The sequence below is a fragment of the Chenopodium album genome, chromosome 3, assembly GCF_948465745.1.
Source record: "Chenopodium album chromosome 3, dcCheAlbu1.1, whole genome shotgun sequence".
Lineage (NCBI taxonomy): Eukaryota > Viridiplantae > Streptophyta > Magnoliopsida > Caryophyllales > Amaranthaceae > Chenopodium > Chenopodium album.
Genome location: NC_137836.1, coordinates 69,995,434 through 70,014,738, shown reverse-complemented (window position 1 = coordinate 70,014,738; position 19,305 = coordinate 69,995,434). Strand labels below are relative to the sequence as shown.

At 41.3% G+C, this 19,305-nt stretch overlaps 1 non-coding gene and 1 pseudogene across 1 annotated transcript; one reads left to right on the top strand and one right to left on the bottom strand.

Moving 5' to 3' along the window:
• LOC145625276 (uncharacterized) overlaps window positions 1-9,769 on the bottom strand; it is a 44,527-nt pseudogene extending 34,758 nt beyond the window's left edge.
• A 9,410-nt stretch (window positions 9,770-19,179) lies between these two features.
• LOC145625824 (small nucleolar RNA R71) lies at window positions 19,180-19,286 on the top strand. Its single transcript, XR_014110725.1, has one exon. It is a non-coding gene; the product is annotated as a small nucleolar RNA R71 (small nucleolar RNA).
• Window positions 19,287-19,305: the final 19 nt, after the last annotated feature.

Sequence of the window (19,305 nt, the reverse complement as noted above, 5' to 3'; positions counted from 1 at the left end):
TTTAGTGTCACTTTCACACACCGCACAGATACATGACCAAATATACTTCCCTTAGGAACCCTTTGTCATGGAATCTTAACACAACGCTGAAGCATGCCTTGTCATATCAACATCACTCATCAATCATAATTGTCATTGCACATTGAAGTATGAAGTGCTTAGCCTCCGTGCCTAATTTACCTACATACTTTCATTATTGAGTCAATTGAGATAGCCTAGGATGGGTTAATCCTTACACCGTGAGAGATAGTATCAAATGACACTTGATTAAGCTCATTCAACATGCATTCGAAAACTTCGATTCTTTTTCGCGTCTTTCTTTTTCGGGAGAAAGTCGGTACCCTTCACAAAAATGACGGAAAATTTTTTCATTTTCGAGTCGTACAATCAACACTATGCACACACGGGTCATGAGTCACATGTGTCATTTCACTTCGATTCGAGTCAACCTCGAGTCAATCACAGCGAGTCAAGTTTATACCTTGAGTCATGTCAAGTCAATGAGTCAAGCGACGTTAAACCTTAGGTCAACCCTAAGATGATTAAAGAGATTGGAAAAGTTCTATAGTCAAAATAAATACAGGTGCAGCAGAACAGGGAAGACCCTACTCCAGGCGACAACATCTAGCGTATGGAAATAGAGTTCAGCGCTTGGCGCTAGATCCCAGCGTCTGGCGACAGATCCAATTCTTGGCGCCAGAGATATTTCAGCAACGACAAAGCTCGAAGCCTCATACAGCAATTTCGGGTTCCTTGGTATGCCAGTTAGCCCCTATAAGCAATTTGACATGATTGAGTAGTCGATTTGATTACAACCGCAAATAAGTGATCGACCTGACGAAAGATCGTCTCACTTAGCTTAAAGCGCCTAAACGTTGGCTTATCACGGACATAATGGGTCAGAAGCAGCAAACTGTCGATGTACTGGTTTTAACGGAAGCAAAGTTCAAGCAAGCTTTAGAGATCGACAAGCGTTGGTCTTCGGAAATTTTTCTTCGGAATTTTATCACAACAACTGAGGATGACTTCAAGTAAAGTTATTTTCGACAGCGTTCGCTAAGATTGTGGAAGTTGTCACCAAAAATTTGAGAAGACATCACGAGATGGGCGGTCTTCGACGGCATTCGCTAAGATTGTGGAGGTTGTCACCCGAGATTTGAGAAGATAGCACGAGATGGGCGGTCTTCGACGGCATTCGCAAAGATTGTGGAGGTTGTCACCAAGATATGAGAAGAGCGGTTCGTGATGAGGCGGTCTTCGACGACTTTTGCTATGATTGGAAAGGTTGATATTATGGTTCAAGAAAAGGCTCGAGATGTAGCAACATTGATCGATGGCGTTCCCTAGATTGAGGAAGATCGTCAAAATAAGCAGCAAGATGGCGTTCCATAGATTGTGGAAAGTTGTCAAAAAGCAACTGAAGGTGATTTCAGGCGAAGTTATCTTCGATAATATTCCCTTGGAAGTGGAATATTATCAATGCGGATGAGGATTGTTTCAAGCAAAACAATCTTCGATAGTATCCCTTGGATGTGGAATATTATCATAGAGGGAGAGGATCGTTTCAAGCGAAGCAATCTTCTATGTTGGAAGCAATTACAAGCGTAGCGGTTTTCGAGCGGGATGACATTCTCTAGCTTGCAGGAGGTCATCAAAACAACGGCAATGCGGCAGCAAATCGGTTACTTTCAGAGACGTGTGCTCGACGGTGCAAGATACGCGTTTCTTAACTCTTTTATCTGTTTAACTAACGCTAGTTTGCATATATCGACGTTACAAGAGTGATTTAGGATCGCAGAACGTTCTGAATCATTCTTCGTCCCTATCGATACTTTGACTTTTGTTTTCGAAACTTGTGTTTCTCCAAACTCAGTCAAAGTGGGGGCTTCTGTAGACACCATTTGTGTCTCCCCAAAACCAAACCCAGTGATGAGTACCTTTCGCGTCAAATCATAATCGAATGAAGTGAAAGTGTGGAAAGTCTAGTGTTGCGGATAGTTTTAATTTCTTTTCTCTTCTCTCTGTTTTTGAAAACTTATTTTAAGAAAACATCCAATCCAGTTTGGTGGTCCATGATATGAGTCCAATAGTAGTGTAGTTAGATGGGGCTTGACAAGAGCTTTCCAACGATATATTATAAGCCCAATTCCGATGAATATTGAGGAAGTTATGGCTAGCTTACTAAACTGGGCCCGGTTTGAGCCTTATATGCGGCCCAATGATCTAGGGGAGGGCCTAATATGATTTATCATTCCTAATGCAATTAGGAATGGTTTTAGTCTTCTAGATTCTTCTATAAGGTTCTTTTCATTCCTAATTCAATTAGCATTGATAAATTGACTTTTGTTGACTCTTCAGAGTTTTAATTAAAATCAAAGAGCATTTTTGAGGGAAATACGATTTTATCCTCCTGTACGGCAATTTTTATCTGATTTTAAGAAAACGTGTGAATTTCTGAAATCAGCGCCAAACGCCAGCTGTAGCGCCTGGCGCTACGCTTGGCGCCTGGCGCCAGCATTGGCGCCTGACGCTAGTGTTGGCGCCTGGCGCCAACAACCCGCTGGTTCAATTTTTGTTGCGCCAAACTCTGTTTTGATAATTTATCTTTTTGGCTGATTTTCTCTATAAATAACGTATTAAAAACTCCGTTTTCAACAACCAGTTTTCATCAATATTCACCTAGAACCAGTTTTCATCGACATTCACCTACAACCAGTTTTCATTCATTCTCTCTCATTCTCTAATCATTCACCATCCTTCTCTCTCTTTTTCTAAACTAGCTTTTTACATACAAAATTCCGCATTCGCAAGATTTAGAAACACCTATCCATATTCGAAGTTGCCTTTGCCTTAGGCGTGAAAGGTTTAATTTCTGAGGGTTTGGTGTATGATCATAGTGGGGTTCAAGCTAGGGGGTTAACTCTTGAAATTATTCCCCACACAGCCACTGTTGTTATTGTTACTGATCTTGGCCTTCTTGTCGCGCAGAGGAACATGAAGGCGATTTGAATCAATGAAGTCTTGAACACGATCCTTGAGGGCGAGACACTTTTTAGTAGTGTGACCGCGACCTCTATGGTATCGACAATAGGAATTTGGATCTCAATTGGGAAAACGTTTTTCAGATGGAGGGTCTTGACTGGGACCAATGGAGTGAATATGACCTTGATCGTGAAGACAGTCAAAAGCTTCATTGTAAGTTATTCCTATTGGTGTGTATTATTCAATGGTCCGTTTTGCCCGTGGCTTAGGAGCATTGAGTTCTTCATTAAACCCTTGGCGAGGATTTGTTCGATGGCCATCACCCGATTTGCTAATCCTTCTACCACGTTCAAGAGCATGGCAACGACATCTTGCAATTTTCGAACGTCCTCTTTTAGACTTGACGAGTCTTCCCTTGTATTATCTAAGAAAAGTCTTTCATCCTCCCCAATCATGGCTACTTCATCGAGAGAGGTTATATAAGTTGTCTCGATCATGGGCTCTCCTACAGGTGTGATAAGAAGTGATGGATCGAAGGATTTTTTATCATCTTCGATGGCTAGAACTTCGGAAGTTTCATTGTTATCGATCAGATCTTGAATAGCTTCTTTGAGTTTCCAACACTCCTCAGTGTCGTGACCCTTTCCTTGGTGATATTTGCAGTGCTTATTGGGGTCCCACTTGGGTGGCCTGGCTTCTAGAACTGGATCTTTGATGGGCCCTATGGGCATGACTAGTCCTTTGTGGTGTAGCTTCTCGAAAGCTGTTTCATAACTCATACCAAGTGGAGTGAACACCCTTTTTGATTTTTGGATTCGTGATTTAGAGGCGTTCGTGGTACGTACCTCATTAATGGGAGAGGAAGAAGAAGGATGGTCGTTTTTCTTTCCTCTTGCACTATTATCTTTCAGAAGGTCATCTTCAATGTCAATGCCTATATTATAGACAGCCTTCAAAGTATTCAAGTTGTGTTGGTACTTTAAGTGCTTTGAATACTTCCCTTGGAGATTCTTGATAAACATCCTCAAAGATTCTTTTTCGGTAGGAACCTTGACCATATTAGCGGAAGTTTCCCTCCATTTATTGAAGAAAGAAGTGAACCCTTCGTTTTCTTTTTGTTTTAACATCTCGAGTTGTCTATGGTCTGTTTTGTCTTGGATGTTGCACTTATATCTATCTATGAAAGCGTTTTCTATGGACTCCCAGGTGGAGATTTTTTCTTTCTCGAGAGAAAAGAACCATTGCTGGAAAACGGTCTCGAGAGATAGTGGGAACAGAGAGGGGAAAACCTTCTTATCGATACCCTTAATGCTCATTATAGTTTCAAAAGCTCTTAGATGAAAGTAAGGGTTATCTGTTGCCTTGAATTTAGGGATGTCAGTGGCGTTGAACTTATGCGGAAGACGTTCCTTGTCCAGCGAGACCCCTTGTGAACTAATGCCCTGAAATTTATAGTCACTAGATAGCTTGCTCAAGCTTTCTTGCATAAGATTCATTTGTTGTTGCTTCACAGGGTCATCAATTTTGAGGGTTAAAGCCTTTAACACCTCAGTCACGTCATTCAATTGATTCCTAAGTTCATTGACCTCTTCTTGACTTGCCATTATCTTTTTAGCCTTCCTCTCTTGGCGAATTGGTTTATCAAAAAGTGAGACTTGAATAAAGAGGTTGTCCTTGATTAATCGCCCTTCTCTCCTCGACCAAGTACTGTGGAAAAGGAATTTGGGGATATTCATTGTTAATTATTTGACTCAAACTTTATTCAACATGCAATGGATGGAGGAAGTGAAGAAAGATGGAATAGAATGTGAAGAAAAATGATGTAGATGGAGGGATATGAAGAACTAGGAATAGAATGTACCCCCAACTTAAATGACGGAAAAAACCGACTCATGCATGAACTTAAGACATGGTCATGGTGACATATACTCAAAGTGCGTGCTAAGACTAGTGAGTGTAGGTGACATGTTAAGACTCGCGTCATGACCATGTGGCTAGACTATGTGACTAGACTCAATTAATGACTTAACAAAGTGTTATTGACAGCGAAAATTAACCGAATTAATTAGCAAACTGGTCAATTAGACACTAGGTGATGACTCGACCAATAATCTAAACTGTCGGCAAAACGACAGGACTGGTGTCGCACTGTGTAGTGTAGCGCCAGACGACAGAGCTGTCGTCAGGCGCCACACTTTACAGAGTGGCACTAAAGCTCATATTTTGGCGCCAATGCTGGAACTTCAATCTGAGACTGTTTTCGGTGTTATTAATCAACAGGGGTATGCCTAAAGTCATACTAGGTCAATTCTGATTAAAATATTAGACTTTATTTACTCAAATTAATTAATCAATTAATTAGTCAGGCAAAGTTCTTTAAGTCATTAATTTATTTAATCTCAACACAAGTCAAACAAACAGTTAAGAGAAACATAAAATATATGCACAACAATTAATGCATAAATAGTCAAGTAGGCACAATATGATGCAATGAGTTTGCAACCTAACCATGGCTCTAGTTCTCTAAAGTTCGGGATATGGTTTAGTCAATAGAGAGTCCATGGTTAATTGTCCGGATGCACCGCGCGGAATCCTAACCGTGAAGGGTTGGCGCGAGGGGATGGGACACCGCGAGTTTTTATAAAAACTCGCTTCCATGGTTTGGTGAATTCAACATTCTCGGATGTACCCTTTGTTGCTCAGAGCGTTCAATCAGGTAGATGGAGCATGAATTCCCAGAGGGTTATGTCCATATGTAGAACACATATGGGTTTCAGAAAAGTGAGAAAAAAACTCAATCAGGAAGTAGGATCGAGCAAACAATGCGAAAAACTAGTCGAAATTAGAACGCATATTTCTGGCTCGGTATTGGAAGAATTTGGCGCCAGCAAACAGAGGTTGGCGCCAAGATTTAGCTGTAGCGCCTGACGACAGAGCTGTCGTCTGGCGCTACAGTTAAATGTCTGGCGCCAGCTTCTGTTCGCTGACGCTAATTCCTACATGCCTCAGCAGCTTTCTGTGCTCGATAAAAATTTTCCAGTTTCGCGCAGTGTTATTTCGGTCCTAGTTGTGAAAGATATTTCTCAAATTTCCTAAGTGTAAAATCCTATGTTTTTAACTCATTACGGATGATCTTTCCAATGAGATCTTTTTTATGCGTATGACAATAATGTTAATCAAAATTACGCACATGAAATACTTAGAACATTTCGATTCTCATCCACTCATTCTAAATCATTGCCGAAACAAATTCAGGAATTAAAATAGAAATCCTCCCCAGTGGAGTCGCCAAAAAACTGTGGGGAATATTTCAAGCGCTAATCCCCTAGCTTGAACCCCACTGTGATCATACACTTAAGTACGGTGGCGTCCAAAGGGAAAGAAGATAGAGCAAAAGAGTCGCCAACAAGTTTAAGGAACTTGTAAACCGTTCACAAGGTGAAGGTTACACCCCTTAACGATCCAAGAGATTGTAACCTCCCATAGGTCTAGAACCATGACTGGTAGTTCGGGGATGAAGGTACAAATCCAACCTAAAAGAGATTGAACCTGCCCTAATAATAGGCCTCTACTTTATTCTGATCGTATTCATGTGCGCTTTCTGACTAACATACAATCAATAGGTTTACCCCTAAACCTGTTCATCTATGTTGGTTGCATTTAATGCACAAATAAATCTATTATTGGCGATCACTTGAATTATAATCAAATTAACCCTAAACAAGATTATTAATTATCTTATTAAGCGTGATTACAAGTACAAATTCCCTTTAAACATGCATAAAAGGTGTGATCAAGCAATAACAATAAATATCAAGCAACATAATAATAATCATCATAATAATAATAATCATAATAATAATCAAAACCATAATCATCATAATAATAATTATAAAATTATAATAATAATAATATTCATAACCATAATCATGAATCATAAAAATAATCGTAATTATAATTAATAATCATAAATCATGTTAAAGCATAATAATAGCAAGATCCTAGGCATGATACTAACAAGATTAATAAAAACCCTAGCATGTAACTAAACAATAAAAATTATATATTTAGCCCTAACATGATACTAACATGAATAAATATTAGGAAGAACATAAAAACCATTAAAGCACTTACTTTGATGCCTCGTACCTCTTTCTAACAACAAAATACACACGTTAGTAACTTCAAGGAAAATAATAAACAAAACAATTAAATTAAATAATGGAAATAAAGATTTGGGACCAAACCCTCAGAAATTAAACCTTTCACGTCTAGGGCGAAGGCAACTTCGAATATGGCTAGGTGTATCTAAATCTAATGAATGCAGAATTTTTATATTTAAAAGAAGCTAGTTTAGAAAAAGAGAGAGAGAGAGAAAGAGATCAAGGAAATCTTGATGAGAGTTGGTAGATTGTAGATGAATGAAAATTGGTTCTCGAAAACGGAGTTTTTAGCACGTTATTTATAAAGAAAATCAGTAAAAAAAGATAAAATATCAAAACAGAGTTCTAGCACAAATAAAATTGAATTAGCGCCAACGCTAGCCATTGGCGCAAGACGCCAACATTAGCGTCAGGCGCCAATGCTAGCGCCAGGCGCCAAGCGTAGCGTCAGGCGCCAAGCGTAGCGTCAGGCGCTACAGCTGGCGTTTGGCGCTGATTCAGAAATTCACGCTTTTTCTTAAAATCAGATAGAAATTGCCGTACAGGAGGATAAAATTGTATCTTTCCTCAAAAAATGTTCTTTGATTTTAATTAAAACTCTAAAAAGTCAACAAAAGTCAATTTATCAATGCTAATTGAATTAGGAATGAAAAGAACCTTCTAGAAGAATCTAGAAGACTAAAACCATTCCTAATTGCATTAGGAATGATAAATCTATTAGGCCCTCCCCTAGATCATTGGGCCGCATATAAGGCTCAAAACGGGTCCAGTTTAGTAAATTGGCCATAACTTCCTCAATATTCATCGGAATTGGGCTTATAATATATCGTTGGAAAGTTCTTGTCAAGCCCCATCCAACTACACTACTATTGGACCCATATCATGGACCAACCAAACTGGATTGGCGGTTTTTCTTAAAATAAGCTTTCAAAAACAGAGAGAAGAGAAAAGAAATTAAAACTATCCGCAACACTAAACTTCCCACACTTTCACTTCATTCGATTATGATTCGACGTGAAAGGTACTCATCACCGGGTTTGGTTTTGGGGAGACACAAATGGGTGTCTACATTTAGCCTTATGAATGAACTCGTTTCCCAGAATGAGTTCAAAATCGTCAAGGGTAACAACAATCAAGTCAGTCTTCCCTTTCCAACTGCCTACTTGTACATCAACACCGCACACCCTCCCTTTTGCCATAAGGGCATCGGAGTTTACGCTTTTCATGCGACTAGTGCAACCGGACAAGGGAAGGTCGAGCCTTTTTGCAGCTCCTTCACTCACAAAGTTATGAGTGGCGCCTGTGTCAACCGTAGCCTTAATATCGTGTCCATTGACACGCATATCCACATACAGAAGCCCTCCGTAAGGGTCAGTGGTGGTGGCTCTCACCGCTTTTAACAGGCCTTGAGGGTTGACGCGGATGGGGACCTCATCATCCTCCACATCCGCCGCAGGCTCTTCCGCAACCATTGCTCCGAGTTTCCCTTTCATAGGGAAATCTCTAGCAAAGTGCGGGCCTCCGCAATTGTAGCAACCGCCATTGACGGGTTCGTTTCCTGCATCTTTAGCATTAGATACAACAACTTTAGCCTGACCGTCAGATTTCTTATTCTTACCTTGGCGTTGGCCGCTATTCTTGCCCTTTCCGGAACCACTCCAACATTTCCTTTTGTTGTTTGTTCCTGAAGAGGTTACCACAGTAGTGTTTCCTGGCTTAAGATCAACAAGAGCATCAGCAGCGGCAAAAGCCGCGGACAAAGTCCTAATGTTTTGCCTACGCAATTCAGTTTGAGCCCAAGTTTTTAAACTAGAAACAAAATTAAAAAGCTTATCTTCCTCGGACATGTCTTTGATGTCCAGCATCACCGAACTGAACTCCTTCACATAGTCACGAACGGATCCAGATTGGTGAAGATTCTTCAAAGCTTCACGAGCATGCCAAGAGGCATTGTTGGGAAGAAATTGCCCCTTAAGTTCCCTCTTCAGCACCGCCCATTCTTGGATCGGGTTTCTCCCAGCGCTTCGATCAAGTTCCACTCGGGACCTCCACCAAAGTTTGGCGTCACCAGCAAGGTACATGGTAGCAACCGAAACCTTGTCATGATCCGGAAAATGAGCGACTCTGAAATAGTGCTCCATGTCCCATAGGAAGTTTTCCACATCCTTAGCATTCCTATCGCCCGAGAAGGGTTTAGGGTTAGGGAACTTCACCTTAAAGGAATCATTCCTCCTCTTTCGTAGGTTTTCAATTTCCCTACGAAGATCTTCGACCTCCCCACTAGATTCAGCGTGAGGAGATGGACCCCTATGGTTGACAGCGATGTTGTCCAATTTGCCCAACATCTCGGCTTGCATCTTCCTGGTGGCCTCCAAAGATTCCTCAATGGAGCCCATTCGTTCCTTCATTAGAGGAAACTCAGCATTCATCTCCACCACACGGCGATTCACATGTTTCCAATTTGGAGAGTGTGGTGGTTCCTCTCCTTCCTCCACTGGAAAGAAGGGAGGGGAAGCAGGGGGAGTGTGAGTATCTCCAACGGTGCTCACATCTGGGGCTTCTTGACTTTGAGCCGTCAAATTAGTCGGGATTTCGGTAATCTTAGTTGACTTGCTTCGAGCCATGACCAAAGAAGGCACTTTACTTTCCGGCAGGTCGGACCAAATTGTCACGGGAAAATTTAAGGACTAACTTTTTTTCAAAGTTAGGGACCGAGGAGGTTCCCGTGATGGCGTCTAGACCAAGTCTAGACCAGCCTACTACGATAAACAAAGCAAGGCAAGCAAACAAAGGCAAACACTAGATTACTTCTTATTACTTTGAGAACGAGAGTACAATACAAGGCAAAGAGCCCAAGTGAGTCTGCCCAACGCAATGGACAAGTCCTCTATCTATACTACTCAAGGGTTGGCCACATCCCGGCCAAATAGGAATAACTTCCCACTACTTTGATAACTACCCACTACATGGTAACCGCCACCTGCATAGGTGTCATGCATGCAAGCATTCCACCTATTGCATGGTAACTTCCCACTATCAAGTAACCGCCACTTGTACAGGTGTCATGCATGCAAGCCTTCCACTTTTTTAGGGGTAGTGGGCTTCGTGGGTGGTTACCTTAACTGCCCACATCCCCCACTATTTATCCCTCCTAAATTCAAGGGATGGATGCCACGTCACCGCCATGCATTTCAACCGCTTTGCGGTTACCACTTCGTGGTAACTGTTTCCCATGATCCCCGCTATAGGGGTAACCGTCGCCCACTTTCTCCACTAAGAAACCCAAGGTAACCGTCAAGGAACTTCCCAATTCGTGATCCCTATAAATAGGGTTCACCCCTTATGTCAACCACATACTAAGTCATGCTTGGACTCCCGGAGCTTCGCAATTCTTAGCCATCAAGTTCTAGCCATCGTGCATCACATCAGACCGAGTCGTGGCTCTAGCCAACCCCTTAGCCAAATCCTATTATGCCATAGCCCCCATAGGCAATCCTATGTCCAAGGCTATGCTCCTGGCCCATGGCCTACGAAGTCACCCAAGGTTGGTCCCCCAACTCATGAGAGAGCACCTGCCCCCTAAAGAGCTTTATATTGATTTGGTTCAGTGATTCTAGTGAACACCCAAATGACGGAAACACAATAATGCTCCCATGGGCCACTCACGTGCCCATGGTCCCATTGATGGTGTGGTTGAGAGGTTCCTCGGGCCTTCTTAGAGTGCCCGGCCCTTGCGGGGCCGGACCGACGGGTTGTTAGGCAAGCCTAACACGATTGGAGGGAGGTCTTGCTTGGGACGAGGCGCGGCCTTCCCACGCGGCCGTTGTGAGGTTGTGGCCACATCGGTAGTGGGGGCACTAGCCCCCGTCATTGGCTGTGACAACTGACTATTTTCACAAATAGAGTTTAAGAAGAAACATTTTTAAAAACAGAAAGAAAGATATTTTAATTAAAAAAAAAAAAAAAAAAACAACCACATCACTAGACTTTTCACACTTTCACTTTGTTTGATTATCAAATGACATGAAAGGTATTCATCACTGAGTTTGGGTTTGGGGAGACACATTTGGGTGTCTACACGTTGTCGTAAGTTGTTTGGCATACACCCTGACAGGGTAAAGTCGTATCCCCTAATCAAAAATAATTACCTAAATCACTAACTAAGGTAGATAGGGAAGTAGGGTCGATCTCCACAGGGAAACAAGTCTTTTTACTCCCAATTATATATTATAATCCAAATTATTTAAGTAACCAATATTTATAATTAAGCAAGAAACTAAACTACAAAGAATAAGAGTAGGAAGAAAACAATATAAAAAGGGATCTAGGGCATAGGTTCACCAATAAATAATACTCCAGGGTAAAACAGGGTAATCAATCATTGACATGGCATAAATAACATGATTAACAGGCTCTCGCAATTTATTAATCAACATAGATCTAACAGGCTCTCGCAATTTACTAGATCTAAGTTCTTATTGAAAATAGCCTTTAATATCAAATTAACATCTGCTCGATTCATCAATTTAATATTGCTATACTTTTACAAGCCGCAATTGTAAAACATTAAAACAATCCAATAATAAATTATCATGCAATACCAATAATCAATAATAGTCAATCATCAATGCATCAATTAACCAGATTGTAAAGGGCTCTCGCTACGTATTACAATCACACAATTAATTTACCGGTATTAAATCTCATCTCTCGAATCTTGACTTAACCATTTATAAATTAACTTGCCTATTGAAACTAGACCTAAACATTAATTCTCATCTCTCGATTCTTGAATCAATATTGTCAAACTCATGCATAAAAGATAGGCCTAATCTAGTCACAGAGCATTAAATCAATCAATAGGAAATTAATCTAGCATTGATAATCAACAACAATAATTTACCCCTTCATATTATTTATTAGATCCCCATAAACCCTAGAAATTAAACTACTCACACATATTAAAAATTAAACAAATCAAAGTAATAAAATAAATCGTGATGAAAGGAATAAGATAAATAACTAAGAGAAAAGGAAGAGAAATCGTTACCAAAATAAATCTGGAATTAAAGAAAGAATTAAGAACAAAGGTTTAGAGAGAGATTAAGAGAGAGAAAACTAAGTAGAGAGAGAAAGTCTAAGAAAGAAGATAAGTGAAAAATAATCGTCCTAAAAACGTACTTAAAACAAAACTAAAACAACTCCTAATTAGAAACTAATTGCTCGACAAAAGAGCCTTTCCAGAAACACGCGCCCGATCGGGCTAGAGGCCGCCCGATCGGGCGCGCCTTTTTTCTCGCACAGCTCTTCTCACAGCCGCGCCCGATCGAGCTAGCAGCTCACCCGATCGGGCGCGCCTTTGGCCACGCACCAGCACACTTGCGTGCCTTGCCCGATCGAGCTAAGCTGCCCGATCGCCCTTGCTTCACCTCGAGGCTCGGAGCTTCGATTGGGCTTATTTCTTCGGCCCAATCCGGATATCCACTTAGGGTCTTGATCACTCGGTCCATATACCTCGGTATCCCGATTACCGAGCCCTTAATCACCGGCTCTCACCGGCCCTGGGCTATAAACTCTGGTCGTGCTTCTCCAATGCTCGTGATTGCTCCAAATTATCTCGGGAAAATACTTCAAAAGCATAAATCCCTGCAAAAGTCAACCAAATCTACGAAAACACTAGAAAACACCAATTAGTAATAAAAGTGGCTCTAAAGAGCCAAAAACACTACTAATTATGACCAAGGGACGGGGGTAAAATACCATATAAAATGGACACATCAAACTCCCCCAAGCAAAACCTTTGCTTGTCCCTAAGCAAAGATCTCATCAATGAATCAATAAATATGCTTCACCCCAAAAGTACAAATCAAGCACAAACGATCCAGGGTAAATCAAATAAACATGCTTCATAATCAACCAATCAATTCCATCCAAATACCTTTCTTCCCTAACAATTGTCAAAAAGAGCAAACCACAAGAGCATATAGAATTCAAGACTAGTGCTCACACACTCAACTCTCATTTATGTGGCGAGTAAAAGATGTACTCGATCGCTCTCCAACCAACTAACCCCTTTTATGTGAACAATGCCCTCCCAACTCACACTCTCGCGTGTATAAAACAATGAACGCTCAACCTACTAGTCGACTCGAAATATGCCAAGTCATAACTTGCATTGATAAGCAACACTTTCACATTCATACAATTCTATGCACAAAGTCGGAAGGTCTTTTAAGCTTGTAATGTAAGGCTAGGGTAAAGGGTAGGATAAATTTGGGAGTATGTGAGAGAAAAGCTATGCATTAAGGGAGCCAAATCCTAATAAACCCATGATCAAAATAAATGATGATCATACATCTCCTACATAACCAACTCTAACATCAACCAAATATACTCCAATCATAATAAATAATCCCAACTCTTACAATTTCACTCATAAAAATATAATAATGAAGAAGTGGAGTGAATAATCAAACTTTATTTTTCAACTTGAGTTTTTTTCAATGAAGCTCTTTTTTCCCTTGATCAACCTCCAAATAGAAAATTAGAACACTTTTTTTTTTCCTTTCGAAGTTCACTTATTTTTTTCCACATTTTTTTTCTTTGAACTTCTATTTTTTTTCATAATATCATGCTTTATTTTTTCAAGAAAATATAACTCTCAAACTCATCAAAAATAAACATGAATAACAACAAAACAACTTCTCAAACCCCACCCAAATTGTGCAAACAATAAGCACACTACAAACTCCCTCACCTCACTCACTAATAGCTCCCCCAAGCCAAGCTTGGGACTAGTAACCAATGGGGCAAAATAGGCTTGTAATGCGGCTAATAAACAACAAAAGGTCAAGGCAACAACATGGGTAGCAAGAAGGGAACAAATGTATCTACAATGTCTGGAGGCTACCTAAAAGAACAAATGCCTTCGTCCTCCACAAAGTGCATAATAATGAATCATATAAACATTACTTATAGTTGCAAACCAATACTCAAATTCATTGACATACCAGGAATTATGGAACTATCACACATTTCCTAACCAAATCAACTAGTCAAGCACTATATTCACAAGTAGTTGGACAAGATTGACGCATGTAAAGGTTTCAGGGCAATCAAACATCAAATCATGATCAACTAATCCACAATGCTTATCATCAAATACCAAGAATCAAAACAATTTTTCTCAAGTATGGGGCACAGGGAAGCATAATTTATAATTCATTGGAACGTATTTTTGGATTTTTTTATTTTTCATTTTTTTTTGTATTTTTCATATAAGGAAAGCAATAAAACTAAATTAGAAAGCAAATGAACTACACTAGAAAAGCAAGAAATCTAACCTAGAAAGCAAGAAAATATATACTATGAAAGCAAATAAAGAGAGAAAAGGAAGAGAATTTTCAAGTGAAAGAACACCCCCCCCCAAGCCAAATCAAGCAATGCCCTCATTGACTTGGGAGAGTAGCCTACTCCTCATCCTCATCCATCCTCGAATAGCCCCCGCCATGGCTAGAACCGGCTCCTCCATGGCTAGAGCCACCACCACCATACCCCGAACCACCAGCATAGTAGTTAGGGTCCACATTCCCCCCAAGCCCGCCAAAAGGTACATCGGTCCCATAACCATGGACCGATGAGTAGTCGACGTAGGTACCAAAGGCACTTGGGTTCGTATATCCACCCTGCGGATATTGGAACCAATCAGGGACAAGTGAGTCGGGGGGAATAGCCCCCCGACGGGCGTAGTCATCATACATGGGGTATAAACCCCTCCCTAGGTTCCTCTCCACATGACCTACCCTTCTATTTAGAAACCCTACTCTAGCATCCAAATCCCTAACCAAACCCTCAACTCTCCCTTGCCCCGTCTCAATCCTATCCAATTGGCTCCTAAAAGCCGAGAAGTCATAAGGGGCGTTAGGGTCTATGTTGTAGTTGGTAGAAGAAGTGGGGATATCGTATGTAAAGGGTTGAAGTGGTGGATAATGTGGTGAATGGTGAGAAGGTGAGTGGTCAATTGGTGATTGATGGGGTTGGGGTGAAGGGTGAGGTGGTTGCACCTCACCTTGACCGTTAACTGCAAAAGTGTAAGAAGGCTTCCCCTTCTCAAATTTGGTCAAGGTGGGGTGGGGTAAAGTGAAAGCATTATCCCTCCTACCCGATTCCCGTTGAATCACCCACCAAGTATCCCCTCCTATGACATTAACCCAGTTAAGGCTACCTAGATAGGGTAGGTCCATAAGAGTTGGGCCGACTACCTTACCATCATCGTTAGGGACAAAGCTAAGGTGTTTGACCGCTATATGTGTAACTAGGCCACCAAAGTAAATGGGTACCCTAGACCTACCCGCCTCGGCCGCATTGGCCACCCGTTGGAAGTGGGTGGCCATTTTGTGGACTATATTGAGCTTTTCACTCCTAGGGACCATGTATGACCCTAGTAATTCAAGCTCATCCCGCCTAACATTGGCGGGTTCATGCCTACCAAAAATGGTAAGGCCAACAAACCGTTGCCAAATCTTTGGCACGGGATGTTGTATCCAAGTGCCTTTAGCGTGTTGGAGGTTCAAGTTAGGATCCCCCGTAAGGGATTGATAGACAACGACAATGTTGTCTTGGGGTGGTTCAAGAGGCCTATCCGATTTCAACTCAAAAAATTTTCCAAACTCTTTCAAAGTTAATCTAATATCATTATTAAACAAACAAAATTGAACATGAGAGATTAAAGCATTTGATTTTATGACATTAAAACTAGAAATGAATTCTAAAGTCAAATAATCATAAGTATCATAGTGTAATGTGAACAAACCACTCATGCCAATTCCTTTGAACAATTTTTCAACATGTTTATCAATTCCTAGTCTAGAAAGTGTAGGATGATGAATAAAATGGGTAGGAATTACCTGCCGTGAGATGAGGTTGAGCATCCTTTGCCTTTGCTCTTGGGTGGTGATGACCACCCTCTCCCACCCCGGAATTTGCAACTCCGGGTCAATGCAGGGTGCTTGTTGCCTCGATCCTTCACCCCTTACATTTCTAGACCTCTTGAAAGCCATTTTATGTGAAAGTAGTAGGAATTGAAGCTTTCTCTCTCTTAGGGTTTGAGAAGAAATTGAGAGAAAGTGTTGAAAATTTAGTGTAGATTGTAGAGGAAGATGAGAGGAGTTGGAAAATGTAAGAATTTTTAAGTTTGGATGGAAGAATTGGAGGAGATCTTGGATTGAAGTGTGAGTTTAAGGTTTGAAAATGGAGGTTTTAGAGAGAGAAAGTGAGATGAAGAAGATGAAATAAGGAGAAAGTGAGGAAAGAAAGAAGGGAAAAGGAAATAAGGGGGGGACGGCCTGATGGCGCGCCCGATCGGGCGAGCCTCGCCCAATCGGGCGAATGTGGGGATTTCCATAATACAAATTGCGCACCCGATCGGGCGAGCTCCGCCCGATCGGGCGCGAAGGCGAAGAGAAATTTCGCCTCTTTCTCGCCCGATAGGGCGAGCTTCGCCCGAGAAATCTTTCCTTCTCACTCGATTTGCGCCCGATCGGGCGAAAAGAGAACTCGTTTCCAGCTCTCCTCTCGCGCCCGATCGGGCGAATTAAAGGCTGAAATCTGGGTTGCTTGCGCGCCCGATCCGGCAGGCCTCGCCCGATCGGGCCCGAGCAGCCTTTTTTTCTCTCCGAATTCTTTTCTTCTTCAAATTTTTCTAAATCTTTATACCTGTCAAATTCATACCTGTACAACAACACTTAAAAATGATAAAATATCACTCTCCTCACCTCTCTAAAAGAAAAATAAAAAATAAGAGAAAAGGAAAACTAATCTAGAAATCATGAAATACGGGTTGCCTCCCGCAAAGCGCTGGTTTATCTAAGTCCCGCACGACCTTCTTACCAAGTACAATTCCTAGGACCCTTGGCCTAACGCTTGATCGGGTGGTTTCTCACCCGGTCTAGCGATGTTTAGGCTGCGATGCGGCTTCCTGACATAACCTGTGGGACGCCAAGTCGCCTTATCTGGTGGATCCTCCTTGACTTGGACTGGGGGATCTTCAATGCTACGCACTAAAAACCCTTCTTCGATCGAATGTTGCTTCAAATTGTCATTGCGTTCAACACTTGCAACTCGATCTGGCGGAACACTTACCGTAGGCTCGATTCGCACAACTTGCTCGATCGGTTCCACTTGTTCATCCTCGAAACCAAGACCAACATTGTAGAGTGCTCTTTCTATTGCATCGACTTCCTTCTGCCATTTGTCTACCTCATCTGAAAAGGATGCAACACAAGATACCGCCTCCAAGGGATCTTTTTCAAGAGCTTGGGGCTTGTTAGAATAATTTACAACCACATTAACACTGAAACATTTCTCCTCAGTCATGGAGCTTTTGGGGGCATTATTCAGATTAAAAACCACTTTATTGTCCCCTACTGATAGTGTTAGCTTACCACTTCTTACATCAATGACTGCTCCTGCAGTGTTAAGGAATGGTCTACCCAAAATAATCGGGGTTTGCATATCCTCAGCCATATCAAGAACAACAAAATCCACAGGTATATAAAATTTACCTACTCTAACGGGGACATCCTCTAAAACACCTAAGGGGTATTTGAAAGAACGGTCGGCCATTTGTAGCGTTATATTGGTAGCTTTTAACTTACCCATATTCAACTTAGAACACACAGATAATGGCATGACGCTAACACTAGCACCCAAATCACATAATGCATTATCAATCAAGAGATTGCCAATATGACAAGGGATAGAAAAACTACCCGGATCTTTTAATTTAGGTGGAGACTTATTTTGAAGTACGTCACTACACTCTGCAGTGAAAGCTACTGTCTCTACCTCACTAATAGACCTTTTTCTCGTCAATATTTCTTTCATAAATTTTGCATACGAGGGGATTTGTGTTATCAATTCAGTAAAGGGAACTGTTACCTTCAGATCTTTAACCACCTCCAGGAACTTACCAAACTGCTTATCCAAGTTTGTCTTCAATTGACGATTGGGGAAAGGAAGTTTGATAATTGGCTTTTGAGCATTCTTATCTTTGTCTGGAGTAGCCACCTTCTCTGGAGTTGTACCCTGCAATGTAGAATTAGATATGTTAGTATTATCCTTTAGCCCTGCAGGGCTATCAACTACATTGTTTGGTTTAATGGAATCAAGATTAGCATTATTTAATAAAATAGGTTCATCAACTCTGGGCATAGAGGGCCCTTCATAGTTCGAACCACTCCTTAGAGTAATTGCAAATGCTTGATCCGTAGGCCTAGTCGGTTGTGCCGGCAGGGCTCCCTGTTGGCGTGCTTGTAGAGTAGCGGAGAGTTGCGCAATTTGATTATCTACAATTTTATCATGCGCTAGAATTTGATCAATTGTCGCATCCCTGCTCTCCATGTGCTTTTGCATATTGACCAACATTGCTCTAATTTCCCCCAAAGAAGGGTCGGAAGATGAGGGGGGTTGTTGTGGTTGATTCTTCTGGCTAGCATTGGGATGATAGTATTTCTGCTGCTGTTGTTGTGGCACCTGTGGTTCTTGTGGTGGTGGATTTTGAACATTAGTGCTCCGGTAGGAAAGGTATGGATGATTTCGATACCCAGGATTGTAAGTGTTGGAGTATGGGTTATTCTGCCTCTAAGCTTGGAAGGCATTAACTTGCTCCACGAAACTCCTGCAATCCTGCTCCCAATGACCTACAATACCACAATTTTCACAGAAGGCCTCATTAGAATTATTATTAATCGCAGAAACATTGGCTACATTAGCAGTGCTCAGATTATCTAATTTTTTGCAAATAGAGGTCAGTTAAGCTTGCAAAAAGGATACAGAGTCGACACTATGTTTCCCCTTATTAGCAAATCCTCTGGGATTCCCATATTGGGAATTGTGTATCGCCATGTCTTCAATAACCTGACCTGCATCATCAACATTAAGATTCATAAATCTCCCACTAGCTGCAGAGTCTAAAATTATTCTAGAAGAATTTCCAATGTCGTTATAAAAGGCTTGGATTAACTGCCATTGCACTAAATTATGGTGAGGGCATTCTCTTTGTAAGTCCTTGAACCTCTCCCAAGCCTCATATAAAGACTCATCGACTTCTTGGGCAAAGTTCTGAATCGCACTCCGTAGTACTGCTGTTCTCTCTGCAGGA